Here is a 12431-nt window from a genome sequence, read left to right on the forward strand (position 1 = left end):
ATACTAACAGACTACATGTTGCCTAAGACCCAGTCAATAAATGTTTTGTTACATACCCTTGTAAATTTACAACCCTCAAGAAGAAGAATTAGCTATAGTATAATTATCGAATGCCATTTTTGTTGCACTCATTCCTACTCAAACCAACAAGCAGAAGAGAAGCAGATCTAAAGAAACATGGAGAGAGAGAGAGAGAGAGAGAGAGAGAGAGAGAGAGAGAGAGAGGGAGGGGGGTAATTGGATTTTAAACCTGGACAGAGACAAGCAGGGTGGCAGAACAAAGGACAGAATGGAGAGAAATAGTTCACGGCCCTGTTCTCCACAGGGAGAGAAGGAAATAAGTTAAGTCATTCCTACAGGGTTTATAGTAATGACAAAATGAAAATTAATGTCACGACAAGTTAACCCTAGCTGCAATAATGTAGCCCTCTCTGATTTTTTTTTTTTTTTTTTTTTTAGGGAGAGGGCTACAACTCCTTAGGATCTCCGTAATGGTGCAAATGCGGGAGTGATTCACTCCCGCAACATTTGCGCTCATTCTAAACATTTCCTGACTTTCTTTACGTAAATAAAATGATATTCTATGTTTCTTAGTCAATATATAAATTTACAACCTACAACTTTAGATTTGTGAGGCTCTATTCTACCGTTTTCAACAATTTCGATAAATCCCAGTTTCTCGATTCATATTTGTGCGCCATGTTTGATGTACTGAAGTTTCAACTTCCGGTTGTCAAGTCATTTGCATATGCCATATAAGGTGGTATTTACATCAATGGACAAGTATAAGTATGGAGGCGAAAGCTATTTCGTCGGTATTGAGAAGGTTTGAATTTAATATCAAGTTAAAAACCGAACAGCAGAGTGTAAATTCTTTCTGCAACAATATGATTTTCCTTCCTTTGTCGAAGTGGCTCGAATAACTACATTTTCGCGCTGATTGTCAATGTTTAGGCTTTTCATTAGATCCACCTACGAGATCTCGCGATAACAAGCATGGCGGAGCAGACGAAGAATTTTGCATGCTGTACATTATATTTAATGAAAAACACTTTTATTAGACATGCCCGAGCACAAAGTTGGTACTCCTTTTGGTATAAACAACATTTGGGACTAATACACAGAGTTTATTATCGGTTATTCATAAAATTATTTTGCACCATTACGGAGATCCTATGGAATTGTAGCCCTATCCCGAAAACGTCAGAATAAAAAAAAATTGGATTGGGCTACATTATTGCAGCTAAGTTAACCCAAGTATCAACAAATAGTAATACGATTAAATATGATTAATATTGAGAATGAATCCATCAGCAAGAATTTAATTGCCCCAAAAATTTGATAGCTGTTCGTAAGATTTGCCAGTTGTTCATAAGATTTGCCAGTTGTCTGTAAGATTTGTCAGCATCTCTTGTCAGCGAGATCTGACAGTTGTCAGTGAGATTTAAATTATATCCGAGCCCAAACTAAAAGTTCTGCGGGGATGCAGTTTAGAATAGGTCCTCAATACCCCTTGCTTGTCATAAGAGGTGACTAAATGGGGCGGTCCTTCAGATGAGACCACAAAAATCAAGGCCCTTTGTCACAGCAGGTGTAGCACGATAAAGATCCTCCCTGCTCAATGGCCATAAGTGCTGAGCATAAAGGGATTTATTGAGGTACTTTTTACTACTGTTAAAGGTCATCTTCTTCCTTTGACTACAAATATTTCCCCTTCCACATATAAAATTTCCTTCATTGGTAGAAAATACATATATAGATAATAATCAGTAATCATTCAATTTTTATGCCTGTCTTGAGATATTATAATCTGAAAATGCCCCTCACCCTACCCCCCCCAATCTCCTCTGAAAACTCACAACTGCATTCTTAAAAATTCCTCATAAAAATGACGTGGGTAGTAACATCTACAAGCTGGATAAAGGCCTAAATTTTGCAGCCATTCAACAGCAATGATGATGTCTCCATACGAGCAAAAATTTCTCAATTTTTATAAAATTCTTATTCAGACATCTCATTTCTGTACTTTTTTTTTATAGTTCCAATGACCTGCGGAGTATTTCACATGCGATTCCATAAATAAAATATGGTCTCATGAAGATCCGGGTTAGAACAGGTCCTCAGTACCCTTCGCTTGTTGTGAGAGGTGACTTATGGGGCAGTCATTAGCATGTGACCGCAAAAACCAAGATCCTATGTCACAGCAGGTTTGGCACGAGAAAGACCCAGGTCTCTGCTCAAAGGCAGTAAGCGCCGAGCATAGGCCTAAGTTTTGCAGCCCTTCACCGGCAATGGTGATGTCTCCATGAGTGAAAACTTCTTGAGCGGGACGTTAAACAATATAAAACAAAACCAAGGAGAAATGACATCAGCAGGCAGGTCTGGAAATGAGAGTCAGAAACTGTTAGAGAAGGGAGAGTCTGTCTGACCACAGAAGAGCTGCTGGTGAATCTGGGGCGAGCTTTTACGTTGAGAATAGTTTTCATCCTGACCAACAGCATTTGCACAGGTAGTTTTATCATTCTAGTTTTCATAGATCTACATATATGTCATGTGGATGTGGAGAATGGAAACGAACCTTCGACCGCCTCCTACTTTAAATACATTGCCAGTATTAAAACACCACTATGCAACATTTAAACAGACTTAACACTTGACAGAGAAACGTCTTTTAAACTTCAGTATATCTTTTAACGGCTCCCACTTTCACCCACATGAACTTTCCCAATGGGAGCACCGCAGTAAACACCACCTTGCAGCTGGGCATATATTCGTAAATGTGACATCATACTTTATATTTTTTATTGGGGCACTACGAGAACACACCACTGCCCTACTACATCCCTACACAAACCCGTTGCAAGTAAATGAAAATGAATTCACACAAAATTTTTGTTTTACAACCAAAATATTGAAAACCTAGCTTTGACGCAGTTATAAAAAGTACATATATAATGTAGGCAATACAAATACTGGCTTAAAATTATGATTTAAATGTTAACAATTAGAACCAACCTTGACAACATGAATTCATTCTGACCAAATTTTGAAAAATGCTTAAAAACTTCACAAATATCTCACGAGTCAAGAAAGTTCAGAAAACCTAAATAAAATCTTGAAAGACAAGGCTTGACAGCCTGTAGCCAAGTCAACACAATGTTCATGGAATCAAACTCAAGATAATCACTAAGTTTCCTCATTGAATGAACTATCTTTAAATTACTATCAAACCTAATCAGTTAATGTAATTATTTTCATGTGATAACATGGTCCTTTAAAAAAGTAAAATATAATATTATTACACGTGTTATAAACATAGTTTTAAATCCCAGAAATCTGTAACAGGATGTCCCAAGATGGCCACACCAATATTTCACTTGGTGCAGCGCGACATGTTACAGCCACAGCAATGTGTCAGCTGAAACGATACCAAGGACGTGATTATAGGGAGGCCATTTTGGGATCAAACGTAGCTCAATTAAAACAATGTTTTCTCAAAAATAACATCACATGCATCCTTGGTTAGGTCCTAGATGCATTGATGGAACCCCCAAGTGTATGACTGGTGCATATTTGACCATATTTTCTCCCTACCGTTTGAAAAATTACTTCGGGTTGGAATCTTTACTCGTAGAGTTAGGAGTCCAAGATGGCGGTCCTTAACCAATATTGTTGAACATTCCCGGGCTATAAGCTATATTTTTGTCAACAGCCTCTCAATATTGCTGCCCAGATGCGTAGATTGATCCTTAGTCTATCATCGGGACTGGTCTTGGTTGACCATCAAGGTCACAATCTTGTAAACGATTGTCTGAAAGTCAAGTCTCTCTCACCAAATTCTCAACTTTGTTGATGATCTTTGCGTGACGTCACACTGCGGGCCGAGAAATCGGGATGGAAAAATAAAATGATTTTAACTTATTCAACGTCGTTATCTTACTCGATCGTGTGTATACATCATCTCAATAAACTGGACTGCAGTGTTTCATTTCATTATTTTTACAAAAATATACTCAGGTACATAATGCCATCGTCGGGACTTATCGGAAAACATCGGTGAATGAATGCTCTCGCATCGATTCCCGCCCTATAGTCTATTTCTGGCACCTTTAAAAAGATTTAGGCGGATCACAAGTAGTCGTTTTCGGGTTTAGGGGTGTGCTATTGTGAACATCATATAAAAAGTATATATATTCTAAACATTCTAATCTCATTCGAACTCCACGGCCAAACAGTAGCACAAAAAATATGTACATGACGTATACATATATTTTTTTTTACACTTTTAGTTTTTCTCAGAAATATTTGGGTGTGTGTTAGGTGGAGGGGCCACTTTGCTCGCTTCCACCTCTACCGAGATATATATATATTGTAATCGTTCTAGATCTGTGTTCGCTCTCACATCTATACCCATATGTACATGTATGCGGGGGTTTTGTGTGTGGATGTTATTTCGTCAAAACTGAATATTGTGCGAGTTCATGAGAAATTTTTATACACGAAAAGACGATTTTGTATGATATCAATATATTTTATCATATATCATTATACTACTAATTTAATAATATTATATGTAAATATATTATTTAACGCCGTTAGATTGTCAATTTTTGGGACGACCTGCCCCTTCCTCGGGACAACCAAAAAAGTTTTACGTAAATAAAATAATTACTTAATTTACAAACTTATATACACTGCAGATTACAGTGCATGTTTATTGTTTTTAGCTTGCTATTCAATACACATTTTCAAAGGAGCGAATTATGACACGTTGTACAGATGATATTCGTCCAATGGGCTGATCCACATAGCGCGAAATGATAATGGGTGATGTAAAGGTGGACGAAGTAATTAATAAAATTAATGCTGGTAATCACTTGTATACCCGTTGAGATCACGGAGAGAGAGAGAGAGAGAGAGAGAGAGAGAGAGAGAGAACACTGTTTATGTTCTAAACTCTACCTGTGTTTATTTTGTAACTTAGGATACACATGTGCGTTGTGAAGATACACGGAGAAGATTAAACACACGTCACTTTCACCTACTAATTCAAGTTTACAGGATAAAAAAATGTTCGAAAGTATAACAGCTGATTATTATTTAAAGGTACATATACAACTTGATGAGCGCTCTCGGTATAATGTGACATAGAAGTGGTTATATACATGTAGTTAACGTGGTCTATATATGCTAATTAAAGTCAGTAACTATCTACCAATACTTATTTGTTGGCGATCAGAGTTGTTTACCTGTAGAAACAGACCTGGGTAGAAGGACCTGTGGGCAATAGACCAAATTTAAAAATAACAAACAAGAGGCCAACAGGCCTTATCGGTCACCTGAGTATTAGTTAAAAGTATCACCTACCTGGGCTATAATTTTCCTGTTGTGTTTGATTCTTTACCCGAGGGCTCAATTATCTGACAATGGAGAGTTGAATTCTTAATATTTGGGGGGGGGGGGGTTAGGAATTTCTTGATTATTCTCTCTCTACAAATTATTTTCTTATGAGCTTGTGACTGAAAGAAATAGCAAATGCAACATTGTGTTTATTTTTATCGATAATATCTCATAGAAAGTGTACAATCTACAATTCTCTATTAAAATGTATTACTTAATACATGTTGATGTATAATAAAGTGACTAAATGCACATGCAGCAAATTATGATTTAAAATTACAATTACACACACTTTCTCTGTATGAAAATAAGAAATGAAATCAATCATTTACCACAAACATTTTTAGATTTTACAAAGAGCAGATAACTTTTCAAAAAAGTTTCAAGTGCTAAAAGGTCAGTTCTAATCAGTTTACCAGTCATGTGAATTTCATCATTATTTAAGAGTAAACATTTATGTTGATTTAAATCATTCAAAAAATTGTTCATTATCCTTTCGTTATACATTGAATAACTTAAATCGAAATATGACCTTAAATAACGCACTTGATACTTCTTTGAAGAGTTATTCGCCCTTCTAAAAATATGTGCGGTACATGAATACTTGTAATTCATATCTTTATAGAGACTCTGTTAATCTCCTCGTGTTTATATATTACAAGGTCTCTTCATTGACTCTGTCCCGTGCTGTTCACCCAATGGTATTCCAGATCTATCCAGTCCCTTTCATTTCTGCCTTTACAGTCCCTCTTTAAGTCCCTTTCGGTCTCCCAGGTCTTCTCTTTCCAGGTGGTGCCCATTTTATAGTTCATCTTCCAATGTTGTCTTCCTTCATTCTAAATACATGACCTAGATATATCCACCTTCTGCACTTTATCTCCATGTTTAGGTCTCCAATTCCAGTTTTTGATTATTTTCAGTTTTATTTTTATTTGTTATTTATTTATTTATTTTGTTTTATTTTCAATTTTAAATATGTAAATAGCATACATGTATGTATACAACCTACCTTCATATACTATTTTATATTGTATCTGTATAATACTGCTGTCTGTATATCTGTTTTCAGGACCACAATGTAAACTAGTTTTAAACTAATTGTGCTATCCTGTTTAAATAAAGGACATTATTATTATTATTATTTCTCCGCTACCTCCTTGTCGCTGACCCGATCTTGTCACCTCACTCCAAGAATCCTTCCTAAACATCTTCCTTCAAACCCTCTCAGTCTGCTCTCCATTTCCTTGTTGGTGGTCCTCTATGTTTCCGCCACATATAATAGCACTGATTTTACATTGTTCTTGTCTTAGATGTTGCCGAGTTTTTATAATGCTGTAGCTGCTTTTCCTATCCTGATATTGACTTCTTCCTTCACTTCGCCATTGATGTTCACCACGCTCCCAATGTAACAGAATGTCCTTACTTCCTCCAGATCTTCTCCATCTATGCTGATTGTGTTGGTGTTAACGTTCCTATCGTTCATTCTCATAACCTTGGTCTTCCTTTTATTGATTTTCAGACCGAATTTTCCGCCCTCTTCTATTAACTTGCAGGTCTTCTTTTACCTCTGTTGTTGTGTGTGTCTCAGGAGATTGATGTCATCTGTAACGTATATACCCCCCCCCCCCCCCCCACACACACACACACACTCACTGTAAATGTCCAGTGAATCCCACGGGACTCCTCTGTCATTCGTATCATCATCCAGTCAATGCACAGAGGGAACATAAATGGTGAGATGATGCACCTTTGTACCACACCATATATTATCAGAAACCATTCAGATGTTGATCCCATGTGTCTCTCTGTGCATCGGAATCCATTATACATGTCTTTTATGATGCCTATGATCTTTTTTAAAATCTTTTTTGGTATTCTATATCCCTTCATTATTTTCCACAGCGTGACCCGATGTATGCTGTCAAACGCTTTCTCAAGGTTTATAGAATTAAATACACAATGAGGATCACCATTCCAAACTCTGCTCAATGATGTTCCTTCTGAATCCACTCTGTTCCTTCATCAAGACGACGTCTACTTCATCCTTAATCCTCCCCAGTGTAATGAGGCATAGGAGCTTCCCTGGGTCATGCAGTAAAATAATTCCCCTTCAGTTGTTGGATTGCGTCATGTCGCCCTTCTTTGGTAATTTGACGATGGTTCCTTTCTTCCATTGCTTCGGTACTCTTTCTTCTGTCCAACAGTGTGAATGGCACTTCAACACTGGTGTTTTCGCTCACATTCATCATTTCAGCATGGATGTTGTCAGTCCCCACTGCCTTGTTTGTTCTTTAACTTCTTTATTGTAAACCTGATTTCATCCCTTGTAATGTCTGAGGTACCAATATCCAGTTTCTGTTGTTGTCCTTCTACTTCCGTTAATTCTCCCGAGGCCTCTATCTCTACTTGCGTTAATTCTCTCGAGGACTCTGTTTGATACACTACTGAAGTGATTCTTCCACCTTTCTGCTTGTTATTTCTCAGCATACAGGATGTTACCATTACTGCCTTTAATGTGTGGAATTGCAGGTGACCATCTTCCCACATAGCTTCTTGGGGATGTTATGCAGAGTCTCTGCTATACAATGTCTATCATTTTGTCGTTTTCTGCACATGCCTCACTCACAGACCACACTCACGGGGACGTGGAAGAGCAATCACACGACAACACAGATCTACAGCACCGACACACAGGAGAGACACTCCGTACAAAGGACGCGAATCACGTGATGACCGTCGAGGACGATATGATTCGAACGCGCATCAGAACAAGTGTCAGAACTGCAGCTTCGACCACTAGGGAGATGCTCGATGCCCTGTGTGAGAAAACCAGTGCGGCAAATGCCAAAGTGGAACCATTTCCCCAAAACGTGCAAAAGTGTTTGTGAGATTCATGAGTATCGTAATTTCGATGAATACGAGCCGTCTGAGAATGTTGATGTCAATTACTGTATGTTGTATCTGATCACCATGTATGGTTAATGTCCGAGTACCTCTCCATTCCTTGAAAGTAATGGAGCCGAGGTCCTGAAGGGGCCAAGGTCCATTGCTTTTAAGGAATGGAGAGGAATGAGGACATTGACCCACTTAAAATTCACCTTCTATCATCCACTCGCTGTATTTAAAAAGCCAATTCAAAGTAATGGAAAGGTAAATAAATAGTGGAAAGGTCATTTGCTACCCAAATGTAAGTATTACCGTTCCGCTTCATTTCAACATGCATTATCTGAGCAGTGACATAATAATAATAAATAAAATTTATATTGCGCCTTATATACAAGGGTAGAGATGAGGAATGCAGTCATAAAACACAATTAAATGACAGTATGACATAAAATCTTACATCTGATTGATTGTATATTGTTTAACGTCCCTCTTGAGAATATTTCACTCATATGGAAACGTCACTATTACCGGTGAAGGGCTGCAAAATTTAGGCCTATGCTTGGCGCTTATGGCCTTTGAGCAGGGAGGGATCTTTACCGTGCCACACCTACTGTGATACGGGGCCTCGGGTTTTGCAGTCTCGTCCGAAGGACGCCCCATCTAGTTGCCTCTTACGACAAGCAAGAGGTACTGAGCACCTATTCTAACCCGAATCCCAACGGGAATCTTACATTGATTGTAAAATTATTAAAATAAAACATTATCATTAAGATCGGGTTTTTGTTGGGTTTTTTAAGAGCACTATGCAAAGTATCTAAAAGTACTCTAAATGTTTTAGGATGGTACACTAAAAATACAAAGATCAAACTCTCTGAACAATAAACACACTTAAAATACCAGATTTCTAAAACAGTGTGAAAAAAATAAATAAAAAGCTAAAACACTACTGGATAAATGTTCTAGGGAAAAATAATGAATACACATAAAAACAAAATCACACATTAAAAGCTGAACGAAATAGGCGGGTCTTTAAATTTCTTTTAAAACAGTCAAGTTTCTGTACATTTCTGTCAACATGACAGACCATTCCAAAGTGACGCTGTCGCCACGTTAAACCTCCTCTCTCCATAAGTCTTTGTCTTGGTTACTGAGACTGTAACTAGACAGACTGATTCCGATCTTAGCGATCTCGCCGGTATGTATGGTGTTATCAGTTCCTGCAAATATCCAGGAGCCAGGTTGTGAAGACACTTGTAAACATACAGCAGAATTTTGTATGGAATACGGTACTCGACTGGAAGCCAACACAATTGGATCAGAACAGGAATAATGTGTTTGTATTTTCCTGTGCGCAATACCACTCTGGCAGCAGTGTTCTGTATACGCTGAAGTTTGTTTGTGTATTGCTTGTTCACGCCATATAATAGGACTTTTCTATAATCTAATCTCGTTGTTACCGAAGAGTTCACAAGTATCTTACATGCGACCTCAAAGATGAATGGACGAACGCTACCTATCCGACGGATATGCATGTAGCATGATCTTGCAACGGAACTGCACTGCTTGTCAAAACTATCCCAAGATTTTTCACACAATCGGCCTCAGTTATAATGTTTCCTCAAAACGAAATATGGAAGCCAAGATTTTCAGATCTATTTCGTTTCGGAACGAACACCATGAGTTCTGTTTTGTCCTGATTCAGCTTTAATAGGATTGAACCCATCCAGTTGCGAATATCCGTTAGACATGCCACAAGTCGTTCTGAAATATCATAGCAGCTGTCATGTGGTTCAACAATGATATAAATCTGACTGTCATCGGTGTAGCAATGATAACCCATATTGTTAATATCACATATATGACCGATGAGTTTACTAAACAGACAGAAAATCGAGGCCCGAGAACGGAACCTTGCGGGACGCCAATCTTTATTTCTTGGGATTCGGATAATTCAGAACCGATGGTCACACACTGACGTCTACCACTCAGATACGACCTGATCCAAGATAAAGCTGACCCAGATATACCGTAAGTATAGTCAATTCATTGGAAACGAATCTGATGGTCAATAGCATCAAAGGCGGCTGAGAGATCAAAAATCACAAGAATACAGCAACAATTATTACCCAAAGCTGCAACTATGTCGTGGTGCACTTTCAATAAAGCGGTCTCGGTTGAGTGGCCAGACCGGTACGCCGATTGCATATTATCCATTACGTTGTTTGCGTTTAGATGCTTATGAATTCTCGCCGAAACTACATTTTCAACAATGTTGGACACAAAAGGGAGATTTGAAAACCAGACGACCATTCTTCAGGTTTTCCTGATCTAATCCAGGTTTCTTTAAGAGTGGTCGGATAGTTGCCTGTTTGAAGATGTTTGGAACAGACGAATTACTAAGAGATTTGCTGACTAAAGATGTTACTATCGGAATGAAGCTTTCTATACATTGTTTTAATAGGTATGTTGGTATAGGATCAATTTTGCAGCTCCCAGAAGGCGATCTCATCAGAAGCTTCCTAATTTCACCAGGAGATGTCGGAGAAAATGCAACTAACGGGTCACTAGTAGATTTTACATCAGCCGATAAGACATCAACGGAATGTCCAGTCGTATCGTTTTGAGATCGTAAAGTTTTTCTGATAGTTTGAATTTTACCAAGAAAATAATTTCCAAAATCATTCGGCAAAGACCGGTCACTATCAGCCACTGATAAAACAAATTCGTTGTTATTACCAAGGAATTGGTTTGTAAGTTTGAACAACTTTTTTCTATCGTTTCTGCATTCTAATATGAATTTTGAATAGTATTCCTGTTTACTTTTGAAAAGTAGTTTACTGCTTTGGAGACACGTTTCCTTGTAAATTTGACGATGTATTTCTAAATTGGTTCGTCTCCAAACCCTTTCGGTTTTGCGTTCTTCCCTTTTAGCGGAATATAGCTCCTCGTTATACCATTGCGTGTTTGGTCGTATAGTAATTGTTTTGGTTTGCATAGGTGCATGTTTTTCAACAGTCAACCGAACGCCCTCGTGATACAAATCAACTAGATCTTCATGACTAAGATTGTCTGAACTCGGTGTGACTGACTCCTTAATGCCCTTCGCAAATTCACAAATATCAATTTTCCGAAATTTTCTAAAACTCACTGTTTTGCACGGTTTCGGTGGTTTGCGTAAGTGAATCAAAGAAGTTTGCCTTTGTGATCGCCCTATGACAAGCCTCTAGAGTCACAATTAAATGATCGTTCACAGTTGGCGTTGATTGCAACACACGGCTATTTCCTCTGGTAACTACCACATCAAGAATATATCCACGGACATGAGCTGGTTTGTTAACCAGTTGCTTCAGACCATGCTCATGTAATGATTGTAGAAATTTTTGAGAGTGTTTGTCGTTTTGAATGGCCAAATGAAAGTCCAAATCTCTCATAATTACAAGCTCTTCCGGTGCTAAAGCATGATGACTTAAGTATTGTGACCATTCATAAAGAATGCAGGTACTCTGAGTTTATTTGATTTTGACAGAGGTGGACGATATGCAATGCAGACACGCAATATGGAGTTTTACAAGGAAGTAACACCCTCCAGATGTTCAAACTGTGTACATTTCAACTCCGATGTCTGGGATCTAACACATAGGCTCGTGTTATGAATCGGAGCTATGCCTCCACCTCGATATTTTCTCGGTATGTGATATACCAAAAAAATGTATATCATAACATTCAGTACAACTTTATCAGTGTCATTTCCTAACCCAATTTCTGTTAGAGCACTCAAGTGAATATCATTTGAGATTATGAGATCGGAGACTGCTAACGCCTTGTTTTTGACAGTTACGAGGGAATCTTTTTGACCCAACAAAAGTACAAGCCACTAAATCCAATATGATACAGATACCTTAGTAAGGGATATTTTGGGACTCGAGAAAGAGCATCAAGAAGCGTCCCAAAAATATGTTGTTTATGCACCGCAATGTTCTTTTGTGAGTGATAAAATCGTACAAAATGTGTGGAAAAAAGTTGAGAGTCTCTCAATCAAAGGGAAGGTTCTGTATTCCAAAGACTGACAAACAAATTGAGGAACTACAGATGAAACAGTAGGTTTTAATAAATATTGTAATGTACCTGATATACATGTATTTATG

The 12431-nt window shown here is 38.0% G+C and overlaps 1 protein-coding gene across 5 annotated transcripts in view; it reads right to left on the reverse strand.

The window, feature by feature from the left end:
* The window catches only part of LOC125666805 (serine/threonine-protein kinase tousled-like 2), a 52052-nt gene extending 47963 nt beyond the window's left edge, over nucleotides 1–4089 (reverse strand). For 3 of the 5 annotated variants that reach the window (XR_007366913.2, XR_007366914.2, XM_048900100.2), the window contains exon 1: nucleotides 3595–4084. The gene's annotated coding sequence lies outside the window, so the exon portion shown is untranslated. Of the gene's footprint in view, nucleotides 1–3594 lie in introns of all 5 variants that reach the window. The other 2 variants (XM_048900098.2, XM_048900099.2) reach the window with 2 other exon arrangements.
* Between the last annotated feature and the right edge of the window lie 8342 nt (nucleotides 4090–12431).

The sequence above is a fragment of the Ostrea edulis genome, chromosome 10, assembly GCF_947568905.1.
Source record: "Ostrea edulis chromosome 10, xbOstEdul1.1, whole genome shotgun sequence".
NCBI lineage: Eukaryota > Metazoa > Mollusca > Bivalvia > Ostreida > Ostreidae > Ostrea > Ostrea edulis.